The sequence below is a fragment of the Microtus oregoni genome, unplaced genomic scaffold, assembly GCF_018167655.1.
Source record: "Microtus oregoni isolate MIOR12 unplaced genomic scaffold, Mior012 000027F_ref0000203, whole genome shotgun sequence".
NCBI classification, from domain to species: Eukaryota; Metazoa; Chordata; class Mammalia; order Rodentia; family Cricetidae; genus Microtus; species Microtus oregoni.
Window position 1 is genome coordinate 29,313,559 of NW_024543086.1, and position 26,515 is coordinate 29,340,073.

The 26,515-nt window shown below is 45.5% G+C and overlaps 1 protein-coding gene across 1 annotated transcript in view; it reads left to right on the top strand.

Annotated features, from left to right (window-relative positions):
• Snx29 (sorting nexin 29) overlaps positions 1–26,515 on the top strand; it is a 412,124-nt gene that overhangs the window by 171,589 nt on the left and 214,020 nt on the right. The window lies entirely within an intron of this gene.

The window sequence follows — 26,515 nt, forward strand, 5'->3', positions numbered from 1 at the left end:
CATTAGGGTCATTAAGGAAAGAAACTTATGGCCTGAATGGAAACTTGCCTTGAGAATTTACAAAGTTTACTCAGGGAGTATCTGCCCATTACAGGGACAGGCTTCCCTGCCACTTGAGTTGATGTGAATAGCCAATAGGTAATGCTTGGCTGTTGGTTTTATTTAATATTTTAACTTTGACAGTTTTATGCATATGTGCAATGTGTCGGGATCGTATTCACTCTTGCTCCTCTCTCTTACCCTCTCACTCCTGAAATCCCTGTCTTTCCAGCTAGTATCCTCCTATGTTTATGGACCTACAGCATTTGCATATGGAGGCCAGAGGCCAACCTCTATGGTGTTTATTATTAGAGTCATGGTATCTCACTGAACCTGGGTTACAAGCATATATCATGGTGCCAGGTTTTTTTTGACACAGCTGCTGGGGATGCCAGATCCTCGTGCGTGCATGGCAGGCACTTTTCCAGCTGCACCATTGCCCCAGCCCTTGGGCTTGCTTTTAGAAAGCACAGCACTCTGAGATGCATTTCTGAGCCAGGAGTTTGGGAGCACTTTCCCCAAACGCACAAGCAGAGCCTGTGGTGTACAGATTGCAGCAGGAGTTCCCTTTCTTCCACGGCAGCCTGAGTGCTCTGAAGCAGAGCTGCTGTAAGCCTTTTCAGCAGGCACTGACTTGCAGTGAGATGACAAGTAGTGGCAGCCGCGCGCTCTCCAACGCATCCTCTCACATTGCGGATGCTCAGGGCTGAGCTCAGTAGTGGGCACACATCAGCTGCCCTGTTGCTGCTTATGGCGTCCTGCGGTTCTCTCCTTTTAGCCACAATTATCAAGGAGCACCAGCCACAGTGTGCCAACACCATGAAGACAGCCTTACACTCAAAACTAGGGCCAAAAGTTTGTTAGTTCAAAGCTAACCTGAGCTTTATAGCGAGACACTGTTCCTAGCATCCGGTCTTTTCCACTGATTTTGGCATTGCAAATTACACACGTGTAGGTACGTAATGAATACTCACGTGATGCTCCATAAGCGTGTGTGTTGATGTACTTTCCAAAGCTGCATAGCAGCTTTCTTCCCAAGCTCTGATCCTCCTGAGAGGTCGGGACTCCTGCTCTAGCCCTACTCTCCACCTCTTCACTGCCTGGCCCTGGTGCCTGCAGGCTCATGGAACCTGAAGGAAGGCTGCTTTGCCATCAGATTAACGATGGCCCCTGGCTTCTGGTATCAGGGCTAGACACAGCAATGTCTGAATTCCTGAGTTATAGGAGGGAACTGAGAACACAGTTTCATAGCGTAAGCATAAAGTGTCTTTTAGTCCTTGTCAACACTGACTTAGACAGCTGTGAGCTCACTAGAGGGAAGAGACTGGGAATCTTTTTAGCTCCTGAGCTTTGCAGTTGGCAGTAGTCCTCAGGGCTCTCCCGGGACTTTCACCTTTGTCCTTATGTTCTTGTTATGGACACATTCCTCCAGATTTTAGAAATAAACAACATAATATTAACTTTTAAAATATAGTGTCAACAACCTTTAAATTTACAGGTACAAATCAAAGTTTCCACTCTCCTCCTGTTTCTGTGAAGACGGAATGTGGAGTAGAATTTGGGGTGTCCTCCTCACTTGTTAGGGAGCCTTTGGTGGCTCCACTGACATTGCATTTCCTAGCTGGGACAGAGGTCTGTGAAGGCTTGTCCCTGCCTTTGCTTCAGCTCTTGTTCTGATGTCACCTTTGTGTTCATCCTGCATTGTTACAGCGGTGGTAGAAGTGCCACCTATCCCCCAGGAGCCAGCTTGACAATCAGGCAAAATGCCAACTCTGTGGTTAAGGAGGTCCTGCCTCTCTGCAGGGAACCAGTGTCAAACTGTTTCGTGTATGGCTAGAAAGCAGGCTGACTCCCCATGCTTTTGATTTCCCCTCTGGCATGTTGCTCAAGTCCTGCACCAAGATGTGTATATGGCCTGGGAGCTGGGGCCATGCACTGTGAGGAAGTGCCCCGTGAGCTTGAGGATCTGAGCTCAGTGCCTAGACCCTGACTTACAGAGCTGGTTGTGGTGGCATACACTTGAAATCCAGCCATGGTGAGATGCAAGGGGATTCCTCAGTCTTACTAGCCAGCCAGACTAGCTAACTTGGTAATCTCTAGGGCAGTGAGAAGTTCTTAGGTCAAATGTCGATAGATAGTTAAACCCTCAGCCAGGGTCTTCCCCTGGTGTTGTTGTCATTCTGTACCCACATAGAACCAAAGCCCCAAAGGAGGATGCACACACACACACACACACACACACACACACACACACATGCACGCACACACACACACCAGGCTTCCACAGTGATACATACTGACTGTGTGTGTATGCAGGGATTATTTTAGGAAACTGGCTCATGTGGTTGTGGAAGTTCTTTAGCTCCATCATTTGTAATGCGTCCTGCAGACTAGACACCTGGGAAGAGTTGATGTCACAGCTGACCTCGAATCCTCTGATGCATCTTTTTCATGGACCTTCTCTTTTCTTCCACCTTACGACCTTCGACTGGGTGAAATCCAGTTATACTATACAGGCTGACAAAGACATTCACAGTTGAAATTTAGATTAGTATTTGATCAATATCTGCATTCCAGGTTCCAGTCATATTGTCAGTCACCATTGAGACATAAAAATAACCATCATTGCCACTGTCCAGAAAGTAGGAATCAAGATTTCTGCCTGTAGCTGGTGGTGGTGGTGCACACCTTTAATCCCAGCACTTGGGAGTCAGAGTCAGGTGGATCTTTGTAAGTTTGAGGCCAGCCTGGTCTACAGAACAAGTCTCAGGACAGCCAGTGCTACACAGAGAAACCCTGTCTTGAAAAACAAACAAACAAAAACAAAACAAAGATTCCTGCTCTCACCTACTAGGTCCAGCACTTATTCTTTTCCTTCAAGTTTGATCGGCTTCTAGATCATGAGATGTATGGGTCCCCAGCCTGGATGTTGTGTGCTGAGCTCGCTGAAGTGCTGGTCTGGGCGTATAATCTGCTTGGGTAGGCTGCTCTGCTGTTTCACCTTACTATTCAACTTTGTTCTGAGAAAAAGACATGAAAGGGGGAGGGCATCCTCTTTCTGGATAGCCTGAACTAGTTGTGTGCTGTCTGTCTAGTGGGAAACAGGGTAGGAGACCTGGAGCAGACATCAGACCCTTCAGCTCAACACTTCTTAGCATGATGTTTGAGCAGACATGCTTGCTATGGGTGTTGGTGAGTGTAGCATAGTCATGCCCTTTCCTCCTCCTGAGAATCCTTCTCTTCCCTTGGTAAAGAGATACCACTGGGGAGGGAACCTGGAGAAATCATGATCCTTGAGAAAGGCAAGGCAGCCTGAGGGCTGTGGCTTGAATCTCTGCACTGGTTGCATTTAATGGCTGTGTTCTTGCTGGAAGTTATTTCAAAGTTTCTGATGTTAATTTGGGGGCTGAAGATAATAACAGTGACTTTCTGGACTTGTGTGCATGGAACAAGTGATGGGACACGTCAAATAGCAGACAATTTTCATTATAAATAGGGTTGGCGATGTTTTGAAGATCCAAGTTAAGGGTCAAGACAAATTAGCAGACACCTGTCTATTAGTTTGTAAAAGGTGAGCGATTATGGTGATAATTGTATAGTGAACCTCTCTGAAAGCTTTGCAGCCATTATCCTGATAAAATAGTATCTGTGTGAGGAAATAGCTTTCTGTCTTGTAAATAAAACCCAGGAAAGTGGTTCTAGTGCCTGCCTGAAGTGTTGAAGTCCTAGCAACTGCCATGGATCAGAGAATATACACAGACAGACAGACACACAGACAGAGAGAGAGAGAGACACACACACACACACAGAGAGAGAGACAGACAGACAGAGAGACAGAGACAGAGAGAAAGGGGTGATACTATATTGTAATCGCCTATGCTGATTGTGAATCTGGGTTCAACTGATCTTTTTGCCTTAGTCTCCAAGTGGCACATCCACTTAAAGGGTTGATATATGTGTGCACTCTGCTTTATTGTTAAACCTTTGTTATTACTTTGTGTATAGGTGTGGGGTGTGTGCCTTGACATGTGTGGAGGTCAGAGCACAGTTTTGTAGAGTCAGTTATTCCCTTTCATCTTCATGCGGGTTCCAAGGATGGAGCGCCAGTTGCCAGGCTTGCTCAGCAAGTGTCCTTACCTGCTGACCCACATCACCTGCCATCCACCTTAGTTTTTGAGAAAGGCTCTCTCATTGAAATAGAGCTGATTTGGTTAGACTGACTGACAAGCAAGCCCTGGGGAGCCTCCTGCTCCGGCTTCCTCAGTGCTGGAATTACAAGCGTGTGCCATTGCACTCACTCCTTGCATTTTACTGAATTCTGTTCCTAGACATCAAAGGGTTGCTTTTTTTCTTTAGATTGAATTTATTGGAAAGGCCTAGAGAGTAATATAGCTAATACTCTCCATATTCACCTCTGAGGATTAACACCTTTATATTTTTTCCACACATATTTCAGATTTTATTAAAAAAGGATTTATTATAGTTAGATTTCTTTTTTTTCTTTTTTTTTTTTAAAAATTTATTTATTTATTAAAGATTTCTGTCTCTTCCCCGCCACGGCCTCCCATTCCCCTCCTCCCCCAATTAAGTCCTCCCCCCTCCTCAGCCCGAAAAGCAATCAGGGTTCCCTGTCCTGTGGGAAGTACAAGGAACCCCCACCTCCATCCAGGTCTAGCAAGTTGAGCATCCAAACTGTCTAGGCTCCCACAAAGCCAGTGCATACAGTAGGATCAGAAACCCATTGCCATTGTTCTTGAGTTCTCAGTAGTCCTCATTGTCCGCTATGTTTAGAGAGTCCGGTTTTATCCCAGGCTTTTCCAGACCCAGGCCAGCTGGCCTTGGTGAGTTCCTAATAGAACATCCCCATTGTCTCAGTGTGTGGGTGCACCCCTTGCGGTCCTGAGTTCCTTGCTCGTGCTCTCTCTCCTTCTGCTCCTGATTTGGACCTTGAGATTTATGTCTGGTGCTCCAATGTGGGTCTCTGTCTCTGTCTCCTTTCATCGCCTGATGAAGGTTAATATTCAGGAGGATGCCTATATGTTTTTCTTTGGGTTCTCCTTATTTAGCTTCTCTAGGATCACTAATTATAGGCTCAATGTCCTTTGTTTATGGCTAGAAACCAAATATGAGTGAGTACATCCCAAGTTCCTCTTTTTGGGTCTGGCTTACCTCACTCAGGATAGTGTTTTCTATTTCCATCCATTTGCATGCAAAATTCAAGAAGCCTTTGTTTTTTACTGCTGAGTAGTACACTAATATATGTATATTCCATACTTTCTTCATCCATTCTTCCATTGAAGGGCATCTAGGTTGTTTCCAGGTTCTGGCTATCACAAACAATGCTGCTATGAACATCGTAGAGCATATACTTTTGTTGTATGATAAGGCCTCTCTTGGGTATATTCCCAAGAGTGGTATTGCTGGGTCCAGGGGTAAGTTGATCCCAAATTTCCTGAGAAACCGCCACACTGCTTTCCAAAGTGGTTGCACACGTTTGTATTCCCACCAGCAATGGATGAGTGTACCCCTTTCTCCACAACCTCTCCAGTAAAGGCTATCATTGGTGTTTTTTATTTTAGCCATTCTGAAAGGTGTAAGATGGTATCTTAAAGTTGTCTTGATTTGCATTTCCCTGATCGCTAAGGAAGTTGACCATGACCTTAAATGTCTTTTGGCCATTTGAAGTTCTTCTGTTGAGAATTCTCTGTTCAGCTCAATGCCCCATTTTATAATTGGGTTGATTAGCCTTTTACTGTGTAGTTTCTTGAGATCTTTATATATTTTGGAGATCAGACCTTTGTCAGTTGCGGGGTTGGTGAAGATCTTCTCCCAGTTAGTGGGTTGCTTTTGTGTCTTAGCGACAGTGTCGTTTGCTTTACAGAAGCTTCTCAGTCTCAGGAGGTCCCATTTATTCAATGAGGTCCTTAATGTCTGTGCTGCTGGAGTTATATGTAGGAAGTGGTCTCCTGTGCCCATGTGTTGTAGACTACTTCCCACTTTCTCTTCTATCAGGTTCAGTGTGTTCGGACTGATATTGAGGTCTTTAATCCATTTGGACTTGAGTTTTGTGCATGGTGATAGATATGGATCTATTTTCATTCTTCTACAGGTTGACATCCAGTTTTGCCAGCACAATTTGTTGAAGATGCTCTCTTTTTTCCATTGTATACTTTTAGCTCCTTTATCGAAAATCTTATAGTTAGATTTCTGCTGCTGTGATAAAACACTGCCCAAAAGCCACTTGGGGAAGAAATGGTTGATTTGGCTTACACTTCCATGTCCATCACTGAGTGAAGTCGGAGCAGGAAGTCAAGTGGGAACCTGCAGGCAGGAGATGTAAGAGAGACCATGCATGGAACAGTGCTGCTTCCTAGCTCACTTTTCATGACTTGCTTATATAACCCAGGATTACCTGCTGCAGGAGCTGGGCCTTCCATGTTAATCAGCCATAAAGAAAAAGCTGCGCAATAGTGGCGCACACCCCAGCACTGGGGAGGCAGAAGCAAGCAGATCTCTGTGAGTCCGAGGATAGCTTGGGTCTACAGAGCGATTCCATGATAACTAGGGATATATAGAGCAACTCCGTCTTGAGCTCCCTCCTCCCCACACAAAGAAAAGAAAATGCCCCGCAGACATACCTGCAGGCAATCTAGTGGAGGCAGTTCTGTTGAGTGTCTCTCTTTCCAGGGGACTCTAGTTCATGTCAAGTTGACACAAACTCACTATCACAGAGTTGAAAATTCAAAGTGTCATGGAAAATGCCCTCTGGGTTGTACCATCAGATGTGCCAGGCCAACTCTGGTCCTCCTCAGATGCTATATATATCCCTTACTTAACATTGGGACCTGGTGAAGTAGGAGAGGGTGTTTGGCCGGGAGCTTTACCCCACCCCCTGGCATCCATATATACAAGGAGTCTAAAAATGTTTAGTTAAAAGCATCACCTCAGCCCCTAACATCCTTATCCAAAAAAGTCTGGAATGTTTAGCTGGGGGCATCACCCTAACTCCTGGCATAAGCTCCCTCCCCTGAGAGTTGCCTCAGTAGAAACTCCATCTCCAAGAAAACCCAACAAATGGTGACCCCTCCCCAGGGAAGGTCAAGACCATTCCCACAGGTTATTTAAACTGCCCCCTCTCCCCAGAGAATGAACACGCGGTCTCCCCTTTTTTTTTCTCTGGTGGTCTCCCTGTTTCCCATGGTCTTTTGGTTCTCTGTTTTACTCTCCATGTTTTTCTGGGGGGCCACCCAGGAGTGCTGGCAGCCATTAAACATGGACATCTCCTAATTCGGTCTGATTTGGTCTGGTTGGGATTATTTGCATCGGTGGAGAGATTTGTCGCTTACCAGAGGGCAGTTAGGATGTGGTCAAGTCAGGCTCCCGTGGGATGGGAGTAGCCCCACAGCAACACACTGTCTGGGCTGAGCACAGGCGATGTGGAGGCTCAGAAACAAAGGGACAGATTGTGTCAGGGTGGATGGCAGCAGGTCCTCAATTGACTCTGCAGTGGGTATGCTCAGCATTTTTGTTAGGAGTTTAGATGTTTGCTGGAGGGATGTGTGTAGGATTATCTCGATCTCATTGTCATAGCATGCCCTTCATTTGCTTTGGGATACCATGTTGGGTTGGACGAGGCTTGGCTGTGTCGAAAGGAAAACTGAAACCACAGTAGCTCCCATAGTTTTCTCTTGCATGAGCTGTCTGGAAGTAGCTTGGGCTAGTGTGGGTATTTTCTGGCCACGGGCACTCCAGCTGCATCTCTTCTTATTCTTGATGCATGTCTTTTCCTCTTTATGACTGCCTCATGTCACCTGTCAGGTGGCTGCGGCTCTGCCATCACATCCATATTCCTGGCAGGTGGAAGAAAGAGATGGGAAGGCCAGCCAGCATCCTTGCCTCTGGTAGGTTTGGGGTGTCTGATGGAAGTTGTTTGTGAGGGGTGGGACCTTGCTCCAAGCCACTTTTTGTGCCACTACGTTAGGGAAAATTTTCAGCAAAGACTCATGGTCATAGTTGCAGAGGAATCCAGCTCCTACTTTCAGAAGTGACCTACCTAAGTGTCCTGGTTACCGGGGAGAGGGTGATATTTTATTTGCTGTATTGAATTCAGCCCCAGCCGCTTTCCTCTCCCAAATCACAGCAGAAACAGTTGCCTGGAAATATCCAGGATCCATTGGGTTTTGCTCCTTTTTATGATTTGTAAGAAACAAAGGTCCTTCTTTAGCATGCTCACCCCCTCCATATTTGCCAGTTTGACTGGTGTCTGCAGCCTGTCAGTCAGCCTCTCCCTGGCTTGTTTTGTTAAATGCCACTTTGGTTTTGAAACACCACTCTGCTTTAGTTTCTGATTACAGCTTTCCTGAGGCAACTGGTCATTTTGCTGTGCTTGAGTGGGTGGACAGACTCCAGTGCCTCAGCAGAGTGGCCTGTCTGATTGCTTTCCTCGGGAAGACTGGAGACTATTTCCTGAAGAGATGCAGCGGTCCCTGGCTAGGTTACTTCGAGCTTGTGCTCTTATCCCTGTCCTCTGCACTTGAGGTCCACAGCCCACCCCCTTCCCCCTAGAACCTTCCTCCTGTCTGGCACCCCTGTCCTCCATGCAGATGGTCCCTCCCCAGGAGGTGCTCCCTGCTGTCTCTGTTGCCATTTTCTTCACTTTTTCATTCTCAGAAGTTTGATCTTACTGCCCAGCTGATACATAATTTTTAAAAAATTTATATGTGTGTGCCTGCCTATGTGCATCACGTGTATGCATGACATCAACCTCCCTGGAACTGCAGTTACTGGCAGTTGTGAACCACTGTGTAGGTGCTGGGAACTGACCCCCCCCCCTCTCATATTCCATCACAACCATGATTTCCTCCTCCTTCCCTTACCAACCCCTTCTTCTCCAAATCCAGTTCTCTTCCCTTTCCTTTAGAAAAGGGCAGGCCTCCTAGGGGTATCAACCAAACATGGCATGTCAAGGTATAGTAAAACTAGGCATATCCCCTCATATTAAGGCTGGACTTGCAACCCAGTAGTAGGAAAAGGGTCCCAAAAGCAGGCAAAAGGGTCAGAGATAGATAGCCCCTGCTCCACAGTTATGAGTCTGTAATTTTTTTTTCTTTGATTAATCCTTGTATAGTTTGGTATCAGGGTGATTGTGGCCTCACAAAATGAATTCGACAATGCTCCTTCTGTTTCTATGTCTTGGAATAATTTGAAGAGTGTTAGTATTAGCTCTTCTTTGAAATCCTGGTAGAATTCTGCACTAAACCGCCTGTCCCTGGAACTTTGTTGGTTGAGATACTTTTAATGACTGCTTCTGTTTCCATAGGGTTTTTTTTAAATAGGTCTATTTAATTTATTTATTTGATCTTGATTTAATTTTCTTTCTTGACCCGGTGGCCATTCAGTAAAGAGTTGTTCAGTTTCCATGAGTTTGTAGGCTTTTTGTTGTTGAAATCCAGCTTTAATCTGTGGTTGTCTGATAGGATGTAGAGGTCACTTCAATTTTCTTGTCCCTTTTGAGACTTGCTTTAACATTTTTTTGTCTGATGTATGTGTTTCTTCTATTGTATCTTTAACACTTGAGATTTTCTCTCCCATCTCTTGTATTCTGTTGGTGATATTTGTATCCGTAGTTCCTGTTTACTTACCTAGATTTTCCATTTCCAGAATTCCCTGTTTGCGTTTTCTTTATTGCTTCTATTTCTATTTTCAGGTTTTGAACAGTTTTATTTGTTTCCTTCAACTGTTTGTTTGTTTGTTTTTTCTTGGCTTTCTTTAAAGGATTTATATTTGTCCTCCATTGTTTTCTTTGTTTCTTCCTTGATTTCTTTTTTTTTTTTGGTTTTTCGAGATTTAAGGGATTTGTTTGTTTCCTCTTTAAGAGTCTCTATTATCATTTTTATAAAGCTGGTTTAAAGTCATTTTCCTGTGTTCCAGATGTCCTGAAATATTCAGGGATGACTGTAGTGCGATATTAAGCTCTGGTGGTGGCATATTGTCCTGGCTGTTCTTGTGTTGCCTAAACACAAGAACATTGGGGTTTAGGCATCCGAGTTTGGGGTGATCATAGGTCTAGATGCTGATTTCTGGGTTTGTCTTTTTTGGGTAAGTGTTTTATTCCTTGGTTTCTGTTTCCCCTCTGGTCTTCTTGCTGGAGGGGCTTGCAGTTGAGAAGAAGGTCCCCACCCAAGTTGGGAATTGAACTTCTGATTGCTGGCTGGCCTCTGGTGGAACAGTTGGAGGCTGGACTTCTGATTGCTGCTGGCCTCTGGTGGAACAGGGGCGTCCAGTGCACAAAGCACTCTTAACCACTGGGCATTTCTCTGGGGCCTGCACAGTGATGTGTTAAAATTCTTGTTTGTTTTTCTTATCGACATATTCAAGAAACATTTGCCAAGATGGAAACAGAGACTGACCTGTTGGTATTGTTTAGATTTTTGTTGTTGTGTTATCAGGGATTGAGTCCAGGTCCAGCAAGTACTCTACCACTGAGTGAAGCCCCTGACTTGGTTTGGCATCTTTCTGTATGAGTGCCTGTGGGGGACTTTGCTGGGATTTGGGGAGGAAACATGTGTGCACATTGACTAAAGAGCGTTTTAAAGGAGTCATTGTGAAGCAAGTCCTGTCTGCCAGGATCTTTGCTAGGTCTGCACAGTCAACATTCCTGCTTTGTGCAGCCTGTTCTGGTCTTTGGGTCCTTGGCAGGGATGCAGAAGCTGCTGAAGGTAGAGCCGGTGTGAACAGTGAGCCAGCCTGTGCTCAAGTCTTCTTCTTGCCTTGTGTGTATGTTTTAGGTCGTGTTATCTTATCAAATGTCTGCCCAAGTGTACAAGTACACTTGGAGTGTTAGAGCTGGGTTCTAGGCAGACACCCAGAAGGGAAGTGGGAAGTGAGTGTACTGGTGTCTGCCCATGCCTGAGTGACAGACGAGATGAGGGATATGCTGTTTACTAGCACTGATCACACCTGCGCCAGGCATTCCAGGCCTAGGCTGGAGCCAAACTTCCTCAGCTCCCCATTTCCTCATTTCCATTCTTTGTTGATTCTTTCCTGTAGCATCATAGGGATCCAGTCTCTCTAAACTCCTCCAGATGAGGTCAGGCCTGGCACACATTGCCTTGAATTATTCTTGCCTGCATTGTATATTGGGATTGTCTCATTTTAACACTGTTAGCAGCATGTGGCTTCCATTTCTGGGTGGTTAGGATGACCTGGTGCTGTTGGGTGGCCTTGCCTCTCCTTTTCCCTGCCACCTGTGTAAAATGAAGGATTCAGAGTAGACAGCAGAGGGATGCTTACCTGTGAGCCAAAAGCTGCCTTCTGGACTTCTATGCCTTTGTCATCACAAAAACAGTTTGTGATTTCTTTCCTTGTTGGAAAATACAAACAAAACCAAACCCACAAAGCTAATGTTTTATAGAAAACGAATAAAAATGTCATCTCTGGTGGCATACATCCATGACCCCAGCAGTGAGAAGGACAAGGCAGGAAGAGCTTGAGTTTGAAGCCAACTCAGAATTCTGGGCTACCAAGTGAGTTCCTGGATAGTCAGGGATACAAAGTGAGACCCTGTCACAAACAACGGCAGCAGGAACACTGGGAAGAAAGAAGAGACACACAAAGGATAAGGAAACAATTTTTTTACCCTTCCAACTTTCTTACTGTTTTGGAAGGCAACTTCAATATCTGGCTCTGGCTTTGTGCTGTACCAGTTCTCTGGAGTAAATGCCCTCTGCCTGTGACCCCTTCCTTCTTGATAAGTACAATTTTTATGTGGGTGTGAAGAAAGCTGATGGTACAACAACTCAACAAATAGTTGATAGGTATTTTAATATTGAAGTCAGGTCGTGGTATATAAGGTATGAAGGCTAGTAATGTCAAGTGTCTGCTAGTCGCCAGTGAGACACGTGGCAGACAGTCTCAGCAGATGAAGGGACGGGTGGTGGCAAGCTGACCACTTCATTCATTATGTAGCCTGGCTGGAAAGATTGTAGCATGAGCATTGAGGCTGTTGAGCCTGCAGGTTTGGTGCAGAAAGTTCTAATGCTTTCACTAGCAGTGTGTTCTTGGGCACATTACCCAGCATGCCCCACATCACTACCCACCCCTGCCCCATGCTGTTTCATTTGGAATTGCTTCTAAGCTAAGACTTCAAGTTTGTTTGTTTATCTGTCTTACTTTGTATCCTGTGATGGCTTCAAAACTACCATCCTCCTACCTCAGAACCCCCCCCCCCCTGCTGTAATCCCTGGGATTACAGGTGTGTGTCTCACCTGGCTCAAGTTACCCCTAAAAGTTCTGTGGTTTGCCCATGGCATTGTCATGTAGTCACTTTGCTACAAGGATGTCTTGGAAGCAGCACCTGTGTTTTATGTCACCTGCCTTGGTATACAATCCCACGGAATGAAGAACAGCTGTATGGAAATACTGGTCATCTCTGCTATGGGCCTCAGCAACCATTGTGCTGCTGGTGAGTTCCATGAGCAGTGCTGTGGCTTTGATGGAAACAATAAGAATAGAAAGACAGTCTTCATTCAGTACTGTGGGATTTTCAGGTGACTGGCTCACTGGGTAACAAGAGGTGTCCTTCTCTTTGTGCTTAGTGGCCAGCTGTCCTTGTCTAGTGTGCATTGGTGTCACAGAGGGTTGGACTGACCTTGGCCTATGTCTTGTTTATCAGTGGTCTGATGAAACTCTTCAGGCCCAAGGCCTGCTGTTGTGTCATTTGGAAGGGACACAGACTCAGCCAACGCTATCCCACCCCATCTCCTCCCCATAAAACCTGACGCCAACTGCCAGCTCAGTTAACAGTGGGCCACAGACCTGGGGAACAAGTATTAAACGACCCTGTCTATGTTGTTGGCTTGTCTTCAGGAAGACAGAATGGAATTTATTGTAATATGATGATGCACATCACCCATCTCTCCCAGTGCTGCCTCTTAGGTAACCAGACCCGAATGATGCATGTAAACGTATACAAGCCTCATGTCCTAATCACACGCACGCCTGCTCTGTGTTCCCCCAATGTGATCCCCTGACCAGCTTGGCTTTTTATATAAACGTATGTAAACCTCATGTCCTAATCACATGCACACCTGCTCTGTGTTCCCCCAATGTGATCCCCTGACCAGCTTGGCTTTTTATATAAACGTATGTAAACCTCATGTCCTAATCACATGCACGCCTCCTCTTCGTTCCCCCAATGTGACTAGCTTGGCTTTGGACAGGCAGCCTTGCTTATAAATCCAGGTTTGTATGGTTTTTAAAATGTATTTTGTGTGTTTGCTTGCATGTATGTATGTAGCACATGCACTCACGATGCTCACAGAGGCTGGAAGAGGGTGTTGATTTCCCTGGCACGAGAGTTTTGAGTGGTCAGCTGATATCTGGGTGCTGGAATTTGAACTGGGGTCCTCTAAAGAGCAGTGAGTGCTCTTAGTCACTGAACTGTTTCTCCATTCCTTCCCGTTCTGTTGGGACATGCCCATACCCATTTGTTGTATCACTGATACCTGTTTTCATGAGACTGTAATAGAGCTGAATAGCTCCAGCAGAGACCAGGGGGTCCTCACACTCCAAAATAGTTATCACCTGACATTTGGAGGGAGTTAGAGGCCCCAGACCTGCCTTGCCTTTTCAGGTAACATTGTCCCTCAACAGAACTTCTCTGGGTCAGCCTTTCTCTTTGGAATCACCATAGGTATACTGTCTGTTCACAACTCATTCTCTGCAGGTGCTGATGGGCTGAGCACTGCAGAGTGCTGGCTGGCAGGTAGGGGTCAGCAGCAACCTCTGTGCCTCCTACAGGGACAGACCTTCCTTGGAAGTGGGTGTGTGTGTATCCACATCTTGATCATCCCTCCACCAGCACTGATGCACACCTACCATCCCACCTGCCAGCCTGCACTCTGCTTCCTTGGCTTTGGCCCAGACCAGACATGAGAACTGTGGTTCTCCTATTAGAAAAGGTCTGTTGAGGCCTGCAGTTTTATTATAGTAATAACTTCCCCAACTTTAGCAGACAGTTGAAACCAGCTGATAGCAACGAGGACGTGTGGTGTTTCTGGAACCGAAAAGCCTGGGGTGCAGAGATGATTGGTGTGTGTGCCAGGAGAGCCAGCACTGTATACATTCATTCTCTTTCCAGACCAGGTGTTTCCTGTTCAGGCAGGAGAGGCAGGGAGGACAGGTACAGTCACGTAGAAGCCCTAGAACTTAGGGCTTGCATGAGCTCTGCCGTGGTAGGAGCAGAGGTGACTGAGCTGAGCTGGAGAGAAGGACGAGTCAGAAGAAATGGCCCAATTCAACTTCCATGTTGCTTCCTCTGCAGTGCCACTGAACCCCGCATCTTAGGTTGTTTCCGAGCACGCAAGAAACGGAATTCTGCCTTTAAAGGGACTGTGACTTTTAGGCACCTAAAATATTTTTCTTTTCTTTCTGTTTTTTTTTTTTGAAATTTCTGACATTGTTTGAATTTAATGATTCATATTACGAATTATTCATGAAAATGATCTTTTAAGCATCTTATAATAGCTGAAATTATCCTTCATTAGATACTGACAGTTCCTGTGATGGGTGTAATTATAAAAAATATTCTTAGGCTAGCTATATTCTGCAGTGTTAAAATTACGCAAATGAGCAAGGGACAGGAATAGCAGCTGAGTAGGATGGTCAGGTTTCATGGGAAAAGGGGGGGCACTGCAGGCTTTCTAAAAATGAATAAATTTGTGCTTGTGTGCACAGCAGGCATGCCTCCCAGACAGTCTGCCTTGCTGCTCAGCCACTCTTCCCAGGGAGCAAAGGAACACCAGTGGCTGACTTGTGTGTCGCTCTTGCCCATATATGAATCGTGGGATGGAGAAGTTTTTTTCCCCTTTAGTTTTGTTCACTCAGCATTTTCTGCGAGGCACACGGTAGTAATCTCAGATATTTGTGGAGAATGGCAGGCTTGTCGCTAACACAGCGCTGTGTAAGGAAGGGAGAGATAGAGCAGGAAGTAGGGTCCTGGGGTGGGGCTGGGGCAACCACCTGAGTTAATGGGACCACAGCACAGCTAGGGCTCAGATTCGAGGCTCATGGGGACCACCTGATTTCTTGGATTTTATCTTGGTACCTTCTCTAAGGTTCTATACATCTTTGACTGTCCTTGAACTTGTGACTCTTCTGTCTCAATCTCCTGGTTATCTGAGATTCTAGGTGTCACTGTGCCTGGCTTAGGTTCACTATTTTGCTTTTCAGAACTGGAGATGACGTCAGGACCACACTTGTGCTTGGCAAGCATTCACCACAGATTCAACCCTAGCCATCTTTGCACTTTTATTTTGGGGCAAGTTTCACAAAGTTGTCTAGGTTGTTCTCAGACTTGTTCTATAGTCCAGGCTGATTTTGAACTTGAAACCCTGCCTTAGTTTCCGGAGTAGCTTAGATGACAAGTCTGTACTACTGTGCCTGGACTTCTCTTGGTATCATTGTGGGGAATGTGCAGAAAAGAGGAGGGAGTGCCCATCCAGCTCACTGTGGTGTCATGCTGCCAGTTCTTTGCTTGTCCAGGCTCTGTGCCTTGTTCCACCATTCAGTTCCATACAGGTCTTCCCATGCTTCTCCTTAAAGCCCCCAGGAAGAGGTGAGCTAGTTACTGCGGGTGCTACCTCTGGTCCTGCACTCTCAGATCCACTCACTGGCAATGTTAGGGGTCAGCTCTCCCATCTTCCTAGTTTTGACCTGAACCATTTAATAAGACCATTTAATAAATAGAGAGGCCAATGAAAATGATGGAGACTAACGTTTCAGTATGCCAGCTGCCAGGCTCAGCTCTAAGAAGCATACGCTTATTTAAGCTTTATGTTTTTCCTGAATTGCTAGGTGTGATGATGATCTTCATTCATCCAAGGAGGAAACAGAATTTAGCTAAAGTCACACAGCAGATTAGGAAGTGAGACAATAGTGTCAAGTTTCTTGGGGGCTGGTGATAGATCGGTGTGGGGGAAGTGCTTTATTTGCCCTTCAAAAGAGTGCTCAAACCTTCATGTCCAGGGTTTTCCACAAAATCACAGCCCACGAGCACAAGCTTCTCCTTCGTTAGTTCATTCATTCGTTTCCTCCCTTCCTTCTTTCAGACAGGGTCTTGTGGATCCCACGTTGACTCCAAACTTCCTTCGTAGCAGAAGATGACCTGGAATTCTTGTCTGCATCTCCTAAATGCTGGGGTCACAAGCATGCACTGCTATATTGTTTCATGCAGTGCTAGGGATCAAAATTAAGAGATTCATGTACGGTAGGCAGGTGTCTGCCAGCCGAGCTACATCTGCAGCCCGTTTGTTATTTATTTGGACTCTGTCCTGTTTGTGTTAGTGTAGGTGAATTCTGCACTGTCTTATGAGATGTCATGAGCTTGCGGTAGATCACAGTCTCCTGACCTGTGTGATTTTCTTGCAGAGGGTGCACGAACCTCACTATGTCTCCAGATGACACCGTGTCATCGTGTGATCTCTGTTACACCTGGGGACCAAAGGCCAGAGGTTGGCAAATATTTTTCCCAAAGGTCCAGGCGTGAGGAGTTTAGGCTTTCCATTGGTTTCTGCTTCCTCTGCATTCTTTCTCCTGTTTCCCTACTCATCCTCCTTCTCCTATCCCTTGTACAAAGCCATGTGTAGCTCCAGACTAGATTTGCACCTGTGGTATATGGTATATCAAGCCATGTTACAGACAATTGTTACTATTAAGCCGTTGCTTTTAGAAAAAAATAAAACTTCGATGGGAGCTGTTTCAGTCAGTGAAGTGCCTGCTTTATAAGCACAGGTCTTGATTTCAGTCCCCAAATCCATGTGGAGAAAGCTGGGCATAATGATATACATGTGCCTGTCATCCTGGCCTAGGATGGCTGAGACAGGCAGGTTCCTGGGGCTTGCTGACTAGTTCCAGGCCAATGAGAGGTTCCATCTAAAATCACAGGGGGTGGCACCTAAGGAAGGAGAGTTGAAATTGTCCCCTGGCCTCCACATGCATGTATGTACATATATACAGCACCCATGTACTGCTCACACATGTACCTGTATACATGTGAAGGAAGGGTTAAAGCCTGGCTGTCCTTGTTGTGCTTTAGTTTTGTTCAGTTCAGTTAGTGTGTCTTCTTAATTCGTGTGGATTCACCTGGAGTCCCTTCTGTTTGCTACTTACCCCACCCCATTCTTCTGTTCTTGATGTGCCCCAAACACACTGCTCCTCTGGAACCTTTACAGACAGCACCGCATCAGGGTGGCTGTGTTCGTCAGCTCCCTCCAGTAATACCACACCTAAGTCAGTCTGCAGGAAGAAAGAGCCCTTTGCTCACGGTTTCAGAGGTTTTAGTCTGTGGTCAGTTGACTCTTTCTTTCATGCTGTGCTTCAGTAGGGTAGACCATCAGAGTATGGAGCGCACATGAAGAACCCCACTAACATCAGAGCAGTCAGGAAGCAGGAGGAAATAACAGGGTCTCAATCATATCTCGAGAGTGACTTCCTCCTACTATCCCTGCCATCTGAGGACTCTCACCTCCTAGTAGAATGGCCATCTGGGGTCCAGTGCCTTTCACCCGAGGGTTGTTGACTTTCCAGTGTTTTCTTCTGTAATTTGCAGAAAGACCATGTGACAGTGTGGCGACTGGACTGGACTTTTATGTTGAGCTGATATTGACTTGGGGTGGCCCCTCCCAGCTTCCTATGCTGGTGGGAGAGGAGCAGGGCTGGTTGCCCAGATCTGGTTGAAGTCTTATGATTGGTAGAACGCTGTCTTATAGATGCTTGATCAGCCTTTTCAGGCCACTGATTGTCCTTGCTGGTTTCAACTGTCAACTTGATGCAGCCTAGAGTCATCTGAAGGCTTTCCAATTGAGGGATCACTTAGATCAGTTTGACCTGTGCACATATCTCCGAGAGCCTGTGCTGATTAATCATTGATGTGGAAGAGCTCCACCGCCTGTCACTGGTGCCGTCTTTAGGCAGGTGGTGCTGAGCCATGTAAGAAAGCTAGCTAAGCGTGAGTCAGGGAGTGAGCTGACAAGCAGTGTCCTTCCATGGTTTCTGCTTGAGATCCTGCTCCTTACCTCAGTGATGGACAGTGACCTGGAAGTGTAAGTCAGGAAGCAAACTAGAGCCAAGCTATAGATACCCTCTTCTCTTTGAGAGCACAAAACCTAACGCTGTGCAGGTGGTGAGCAGTGGTTTGCCACACACTTCCTCAGTGTGACGAGGCTAGGGTGAAGAGGTCCCTGGAGTTAGGCCCAGAGGGGACCCTCCTCACCTGCTGCCATGGTCTTATCATGCTCCTTTTGCTTACTCTTCACTGTGGCTCAGCACTTCCACACCATAGTGCTTTCTGGTGTTGCCTCACAGTTCTGAGAGGTCCAGCAGCTGCTAAAGCTCTGACTGGACCCCACACTGCACCCCAGAGCTTTTACCTCTTGACTAGGAAAGCAGCTCCTTCCTCCACCCAGCACCCCCATGCCACAGCTTCAGAGCAATCTGTCTTCTGGAATTTGAGTACATGTGGCAAGTGTACTCTCCCTGGCTCCCCCCTTTCTTCCTCTTGTCTTCTTTGCTGCTCATTATGGTCCAGGCCCCATCCTGATGCAGGATGCAGACCTGAGACCCAGGGTCTAAAGCTCACAGATAGGTAGGGAGTTGCACAGCAGCGTGCATTCTTTGTGATTTAGGCAGATGTTTGTGAGTCCACATAGCAAGCACCAGGCCAGCTAGAGCTATGTAACAAGACCTTGTCAAAAACTGCCCTAGGCAGCAACAGAAAGGCACTGGGTTTGGCTCTGAGTGAGAATCACAGTGGCATCCAGGTCAGCACAGGTGTGAGCTGCAGGACCCAGGCAGTTTGGGAAGTTGAGGTCTTTCTTGAGCTATTTGGAAGATTTAAGATGTTGATATAGGAATTTGTTTTGTTTCTGAACTCATCAAATCTTTGTCCTCTGTTAAAAAATTAGATCTATTAAGTCAGGCATGGTGGTGCATGCTTTTAATTCTAGCTGTATCGAGATAGAGGCAGGAGGATTTCTGTGAGTTCAAGGCCAGCTTCAAAGCCAGTTCCAGGTCAACCAGAACTATGTGAACTGCATCATTTTGTGGGGACCAACCCCAATTTGCTGTACTGCCCTTGCCGTAGATAGTGTAGTGGTAGTCATTTGCTTGCGTTAGTGAAGAGGCCCTCTTGCCCCTTAACTAACCTGGAGATGGACAGAGGAGTCAGGCTCTGGTTTTGCCCTGCAAAACTTTCCAGTCTCCAGCTGGCTTCCCTTTTGCGTATTCTATCGGAACACATCTAAAGACTCAGTGGCTCCCTTGTATACCATTAATTTCTCTACCACCCCACTTACTCCTGGCAATTAATCCCAGTGATGACAATCAATCAATCAATCAATCAATCAGTCAATCAATCAACCAATCTCTCTATCTCTTTGCTTATACATTATCTGAAGAACAGCCTTGTACAACATTGAGGACACCTCAAAGTGTTATGCATGCTCGAGGTTAATGTGCAGCCACAAACAATGGTGTACAATAGGTTGAATCCATAATGCCTGGGAGTTTGGGATGCTGTAGCCAGAGGCCCAGAGGTGAGGCATGTGCTGCCAGGAGCATGACTCACTGCAGTAGGAGTGTGTGCTCATGATTTTTTAATGGCTGCCTGGAAATGAATGTGTGCTACTAGGGTAAACTCTTTAAAGCTTGACATGTTTTGTAATTCTGTGAGTTCAAAAAGGAGAGAGAAGAACACAAGGGCTGTGTGAGTGACAGGCAGCAATCCTGGGGCTTACTGGGTCTGCATGGAGCCACACGATGGTGTTTACTCTAGAAAGGGGCTTAGAAGCCAGCATACACCTGTGCTCTCAGCACTTGGGAGGCTGAGTTGGGAAGATTGGAGGTTGAAGGCTTGCCAGAGCTTCACAGTGAGACCCTTGGTTTGGGGGACTGGTTCAGGAAGTTGAATGTGCAGATTGCACCTCTGGTTTGGGCAGTGTGTCTTAACATTGAGGACTCCCATCAGTGGATTGTGTCTTCAGTTAGCCGAGTCTGACTGTGGTCCTTAGTTCAGAGCTGAGTTCAGTGTGTCTGAGAAGGTAAGCTACTCTTGGGAGATTCTTAGGTATACTGGGATAGGGCACTAGGACTCTGGGGTTCTCTGCTTTGTGATTTTGTTCAAGCATATATTCTTCTCATAACTCTGCCTGCTAGGAGCCATCAGTGGGTGCTATTCTTTTTTATTTCTTGTATTTTTCCTGCTGTCTTGCAAAACTAAGAGGTCAGGCGATGACCCCACCGTTGTCCGTTGTGTGATGCACATCCCTCACCTTTCAGGACATTTCCTCGGTTTCTTGGTGCTTGCTGCCCACCAAATGATTTTGAGCTTGGCAGCAGTGAACCAACCCACAGAGGGTAGACTGTGCCACTTGCTATGTTGCTCACACATGTAAAAATGACTAACTTACTTCAGTTAGCATTTGTCAAGTGTCCTTTTTGTGTTAGGTCCTGGGAGCTGAGAGAAAAAAGTAAATTCTCTTGCTACTTGCTGTTCATGGTGAGGGTTTTGGACCATCAGTGTCAGCAGGCTTTCTGGGAACTTATTACACTTACAGATGCTTGGGTCTCACCCTGCGTGCTGGGTGTGTTGTAGTGGAAGTCTAAGAGGCACTAGATACTAGTTTCTGTCAGCAGGGTTAGGAGAGATGTAAATGCTTCTGCTTCCTCCTGGGTTCATGCAGGCATTACTAACCAATCAGGATCCCTTTCCCAGAGTCCCTGTTTACACTTGCAAACTTTTCTTAGCACAGTGTTCCAGGTGATGGCTCACGAGTGTGTAGTACGGATGGAGTAGGTGCTTGAGATCAAGGTCAGTCACTGTCAACCTCTGCCTTCAGTGTCCTGGTCGCTCTGATTCCAGTACCACAACACCCTCAGCCCACTCCTCTGCAATAGTGTTTTAATGCAAATATGGCCATGCCTATTCCTTTCATAATGCCCGTTAGTGGCCCCCTGTTGCTTTCCAAATAGAATCCAAATTTGCAAGATTGTACTGGGCTTGTCTCCTGCTCACCTTAATGGCCCTGTCTATGTCTCTTTTTTGACCTTGCCTCCTCTCTGTTGCATTACCTCATTTTAATTCTGGGAGCATGCCATGCTTTTCCTACCCTTGGACTGGACAAATCTAAGTCTTGTCTCCCCATCACCCTTGGGAGAGAGCTTGGAGCACAGAAAGTTGATCTGGAATTGGAAGATAACTCAGCTGAAAAAATGCTTGTCTTTCAGATACAAAGGTCTAAGTTCAATCTCTGGCTCTTACATTTAAAACAATGGGGCAGGAGAATTGATTTGGTAATTAAGAATATTTTTTGCTCTTGCAGAGAATCTGGGTTTAATTCCCAGCATCCACATGGAGGTCCACACACATGTCTGGAATTCTAGTCACAGGAAATATGATTCCCTCTGCTGGCCTCCACAGGCATTAGGCATGCACACAGATATACATACATGCAGGCAAAACTTCCATACACATAAAATAATTAAATCTAAAAAAGTGAACAATTTTATATAAAGTCCACTTATAATTCTAGTGCTAGGCAGGTGGATCCAGACAGAGCCCCAAGCCTAGCCTAATTGGTAAGTCCCAGGTCCTAGCAAGGGGCTGTCTCAAAACACCAAGGTGAGTAGTAACTGAGGGATGACAATCAAGGTTGCTCCTTGGCCTGCATATACCAAAAATAAATACATCCAATCTTCTGAGGCTATGGGGAGAAAGACTTCTTTCCCCTGGCCTACTATATAAGTTACTTCCTCACAATGGACTACAAGACCTCCAGTGAGTCCTTGGTGCTCCATGTTCTTCCCCTGTCTGTGGGTGCTCACCACTCCCCAAGCCTGAAGGTCTTGCCAGACTAGTTCTTCTTCATTACTTAGGGCTGAACATGGCTATGTCACCTCACAGAGACCTCCCCATGGCAGTAGCCTCGGACAGTTCCTTCTTCCAGCCTCTTAGCTGTGTTCTCTGTTGCACCTGTCATAATGGCTTGGGAATACTGGGGTGTCTTTGGGAGCACAGGAGCCTTTCTCAGTCTATAGTGCTTAGCTTGAGAGACTCAGGTCCCGGAAACTCAACTGGCATCAAGGCTGGGAAAGAAAGAAGGCAGGGCTCCTGTAGAGCAGGAAGACCTGGAGTCGGCATGGGATTGAGCTGCTCAGTCTACTGTTCATTCCAGGGGTTGAGGTTCTTTAGGTTTCTACAGCATAGATTCCAGGAAAGACTACTCCTCTGGGGAATAGAGATAAAGGAGACCAGACTGCCTTCCTGGTATCTACCTTCTGGCCATGATAAAACTAGAGATACTTCTGGCATCTCTGACCTCTGGCAGGGATGAGCCCTGGACACTTTGAGGGAATTTCTAGCTTTTAGTCAGGAAAGAATCTGGTCCCTTTTACTCTGAACAGCCAGTTTTTGCTTCCTGTTCTCATCACTCATCTTTAGTTACTTTAATTTATTCTTTGACTGTTTTTTAGGCTCTTAGTCTGTGAGCTCCATGGTGGCAGGATCCCCATTTGTTGGTGCCCACAATCAGTACCAGAGCTGTGCCTTGAACAGTGTGTGCAGTAAATATGATTTGACCATATACTTGTATTTCTGAATGTTGGGAGTAGGGATGAACCCTGCTTTGACCTGGGAGCACATTGCCTGTGTCCATGTTACACTATGAACATGCATATATTCACAGTAAAGCCAAGAGGAGCTTCATCTCCCAGGGTCAAGTGGCCAGTGGGACCTAGAGTGAGTCTGCTCTTACACGGATTTGCTACATCAAATGGATCACATGACCTAGACAAATCTTCTTGATACCATTTAAAAATCTTGGAAATTCCCTTTGAGAAATGATGTTCTTTTAGAAGGTCATGCGATGTTTTATCAATTAAAATATATTCTGTGGAAATTTAACATCCTGTGGAAATTTAACATCCTGTGAAGTGAGGGTGGTGGACACACCATCTCCATGGGAGATGGTTCATGGCCAGTCCAGAGGGGTGTCCTGTGCTGGTCAGCTCTGCAGCTCTGTCTTCACTGGAGAGCTGGCTGATGTCTCAGGTAGCCCTGGGCTCCCTCACAGTGAGCTTATTGGCTCCATGGGGCAACTCAGGGACATGCCTTCACTTTTTTCTAGGACAGTGTCCAACTAATATTATCTAAAATGGACTCATAGCAGGTGTTTCTGGCTTAGTTGGCCAGTCAGGTCTCTGTCAGTTTCTAAACCCTTGTTGTTAAAGACCCCAGCACTATGTTAACAAGTAAGTGTAACTGTGTGCCAGCAAAACTTCATCAATAAAAACTGGCATTAGCCCAGATTTTACCCAAAGGCTGTAGTTTATATACTCCTGCTGGAGGTCTTCCAAATTAAAAGGAAAACAAAAGCAGTGTAAAAGTTAGATTGCTTCCATCCATTGTCCATCTTTTAGCCTGCTTAGCACATGGCTCCTTGCCCTCGCAGAGGGCTAGAGGTGTGCGTTCAGCCACAGCAGAAGTTCCAGCACACATTGAGGCAGATCAAATCAAGTTGCAAAGTGGACAATTTTAATAATCTAACAACTTTATTTAAATAGGCCACTGGATCTCTTGGGACTGGAGTTAGTTTTGAGTTGCTCTGTGGATGCTGGGATCTGAACACAGGGCTTCTGTAAGAACAGTAAGTTCTCTTAACCATGGAGAAATTTCCCCAGCCCCTAAAATGAACAATTTTAATAGGTTTGTGAGCTAATGTGCAAGCGATAGACCTTGAGTGTGTGAGTGACCTTTCTTAGCATAAAGTTGGAAAAATTGCAAACCCTTATTCAAAATGAGTTGACAGCTTAACTACTTCAAATTGATTTGGGCTATGTCTTAGGTTTTTTTGGGGGGGTTTGTTTTGGTTTGGCTTGGTTTTTCCAGACAGCCCTAGCTGTCTTGGAACTCACTGCCTCTGCCTCCTGAGTACTGGGATTAGAGGCGTGCACCACCACCCAGCATCTTAGTTTTTATCGTCAACTTGATACTAACCTAGGAGTCATCAGGGAATGTCCATGTCTAGGAGAGATATTCTTGACTAGTGTCTCTAGGCCTGGTATATCTGAAAAGGCTAGATTCAAGCCAGAGAGCAACCCAGTTAAACAGCATTCTTTTGTGGTCTCTGCTTCAGTTCCTGCTTGAGCTCCCATTCTGACTTCAACTGTGGATTGTAACCTGGGAAGTGAAAGCCAAGTAAACCCTTTCCTCTGTTAAGTTGCATGTGATCATAGTGTTTATTACAGCAACAGAAAGTAGATTGGTATAAGCTGCAAGTAGGTAGTACTTGTGTCTAAGAATAAGGATTTAGTGAACAATCTCTGTAGTGAAAATTTCAAAGCATTGATGAAGCACAGTGGGCATTCATACAGAGACGCACACAGCCACACACAGACCAGAAGAATTGATGTGATTATGGTGGCCCAAGCCTGCATCTCCGCTTTCAGAGCTGAGGTAGTTCACGCTCCTACCTCAAGGAGTCCACACTGTTAAGTGTTCTTATGTGAACCTTAACATCTATCCAAATGCCAATGTGACATCAGCCAATGCTAACATTTACACAGAACAACAGAAAACTGAATAGCCAAATCCATCTTGAGAAAAATACCAAAGCAGAAGACACTCTACTACTTGACTTTGAAATAGTACAATGATGTATTGACATGATGGACCAACGGAGAAGAGTCCAGAGCCCAGATGTGAGCCACATGTAGAACCTACTGATGTCCAGCAAGTGCCGAGAACACCTAGAGAAAGGGCAGTCTCATTAATAAATGGTGCTGGGCAAATTCAGTATTTAAGTGCAGAAGAGTGAAACTAGATTCCTGTTCTCACCAGTTTCAAAATTCATCTCAAAATGGATTAAGGACATAAATGTGAAACCATAAGAGTAGGACATGGGAATGGACAGAGTTAATACTGCAAGGATTTTTAAAATAAGACCCCAAAAATACAGTATACAAGGCAAAAGCAGGCAGTGAGATTGCATCACACTGAGTAGATTCTGGGTGATAAAGGGAACAGCAGTGTGAAGAGACAGCATGAAGGATGGAGAAAGTGTATGGAAGCCATACTTCGGACTAGACTTCAATATCCAGCGCATATAAAGAGCTTTAAAAGGTCAATAGCAAAAGTAAATAACCCTGGTTAAAATCCAGGCAGTAAACTTGAATAGATGCCATAGAATAGACTCCATAGGCTCAAAGGAAACCATAAGTCAGGCATAGTGGCATATTCCAGTAAAGCTAGCACTTGGGAGGCAGAGACTGAAGGCTGATAATTTGGAGGCTAGATTGGGTCTGAAGCTGTCCCAAAACAACAAGCAAAATTGAAATGTCTAACAAATATATGAAAAAAAAATTATGGTGGTTTTCAAAGAGAGTGGCACTTATTAGGAGGTGTGGTCTTGTTGGAATAGGTATGGCCTTATTGGAGGAAGTATGTCACGATGGGGTGGGCTTTGAGGGCTCATATATGCTTAAGCCATGCACAGTGAGACAGACCGCTTCCTATTGCCTGTGAGTCAAGATGTAAGGACTCTCAGTTTCTGCTCTAGCGCCCTGTCTGTCTGCATGCTGCCTTGCTTCCCACCATGATGGGAACCTCTGAGCTATAAGCGAGCCACCCCAATGAAATGTTTTCCTTTATAAGAGTTGTCGTAGGCCGGGCGGTGGTGGCGCACGCCTTTAATACCAGCACTTGGGAGGCAGAGGCAGGCGGATCTCTGTAAGTTCGAGACCAGCCTGGTCTACAAGAGCTAGTTCCAGGACAGGCTCCAAAACCACAGAGAAACCCTGTCTCTAAAAACCAAAAAAAAAAAAAAAAAAAAAAAAAAAAAAGAGTTGTCGTAGTCATGGTGTCTTCACAGCAGGAGAAACCCTACGACAGTCATTCATCATTAAATGGAAATAAAAACCACACTGAACTAGCTCCCTGACGTCTGGTAGTTCTAGTGAGGATTTAGAGGGGAAGTTGCGGGGGTAGTAAATCTCTGTCTATATGGAAATCATTATGAAAGTTTCACAAGAATGAAAAGTATAATTATGATATGATTTAGCAGCCCCACTTCTGGGTTTCTAGATAAAAATCTGTATGTTGAAGAGACATCTTCTATTCCATACTCATTCCAGCCCTGGTCAAAATAACTAATAAATGGTCACAACCCTGTGTCTATCAGTTGATAAATGGGTAGATAAAATGCATGTATTCACAATGAATTACCATTTTACCATTTAGCTATATAAAAGGATGAAATCCTGATGTGACAGCATGGACAGAACCAGAGAATATTAAGTAAAATATGTCAGGCACAGTATGATGAGTATTATGTCTTCTTAGTCATGTGATATTAATATTTGATCTCAGAGAAGTCAAGAGTAAGGATATGACTTCCAGAGGCTGAGAAAGGGAGGGAGAGAAGGA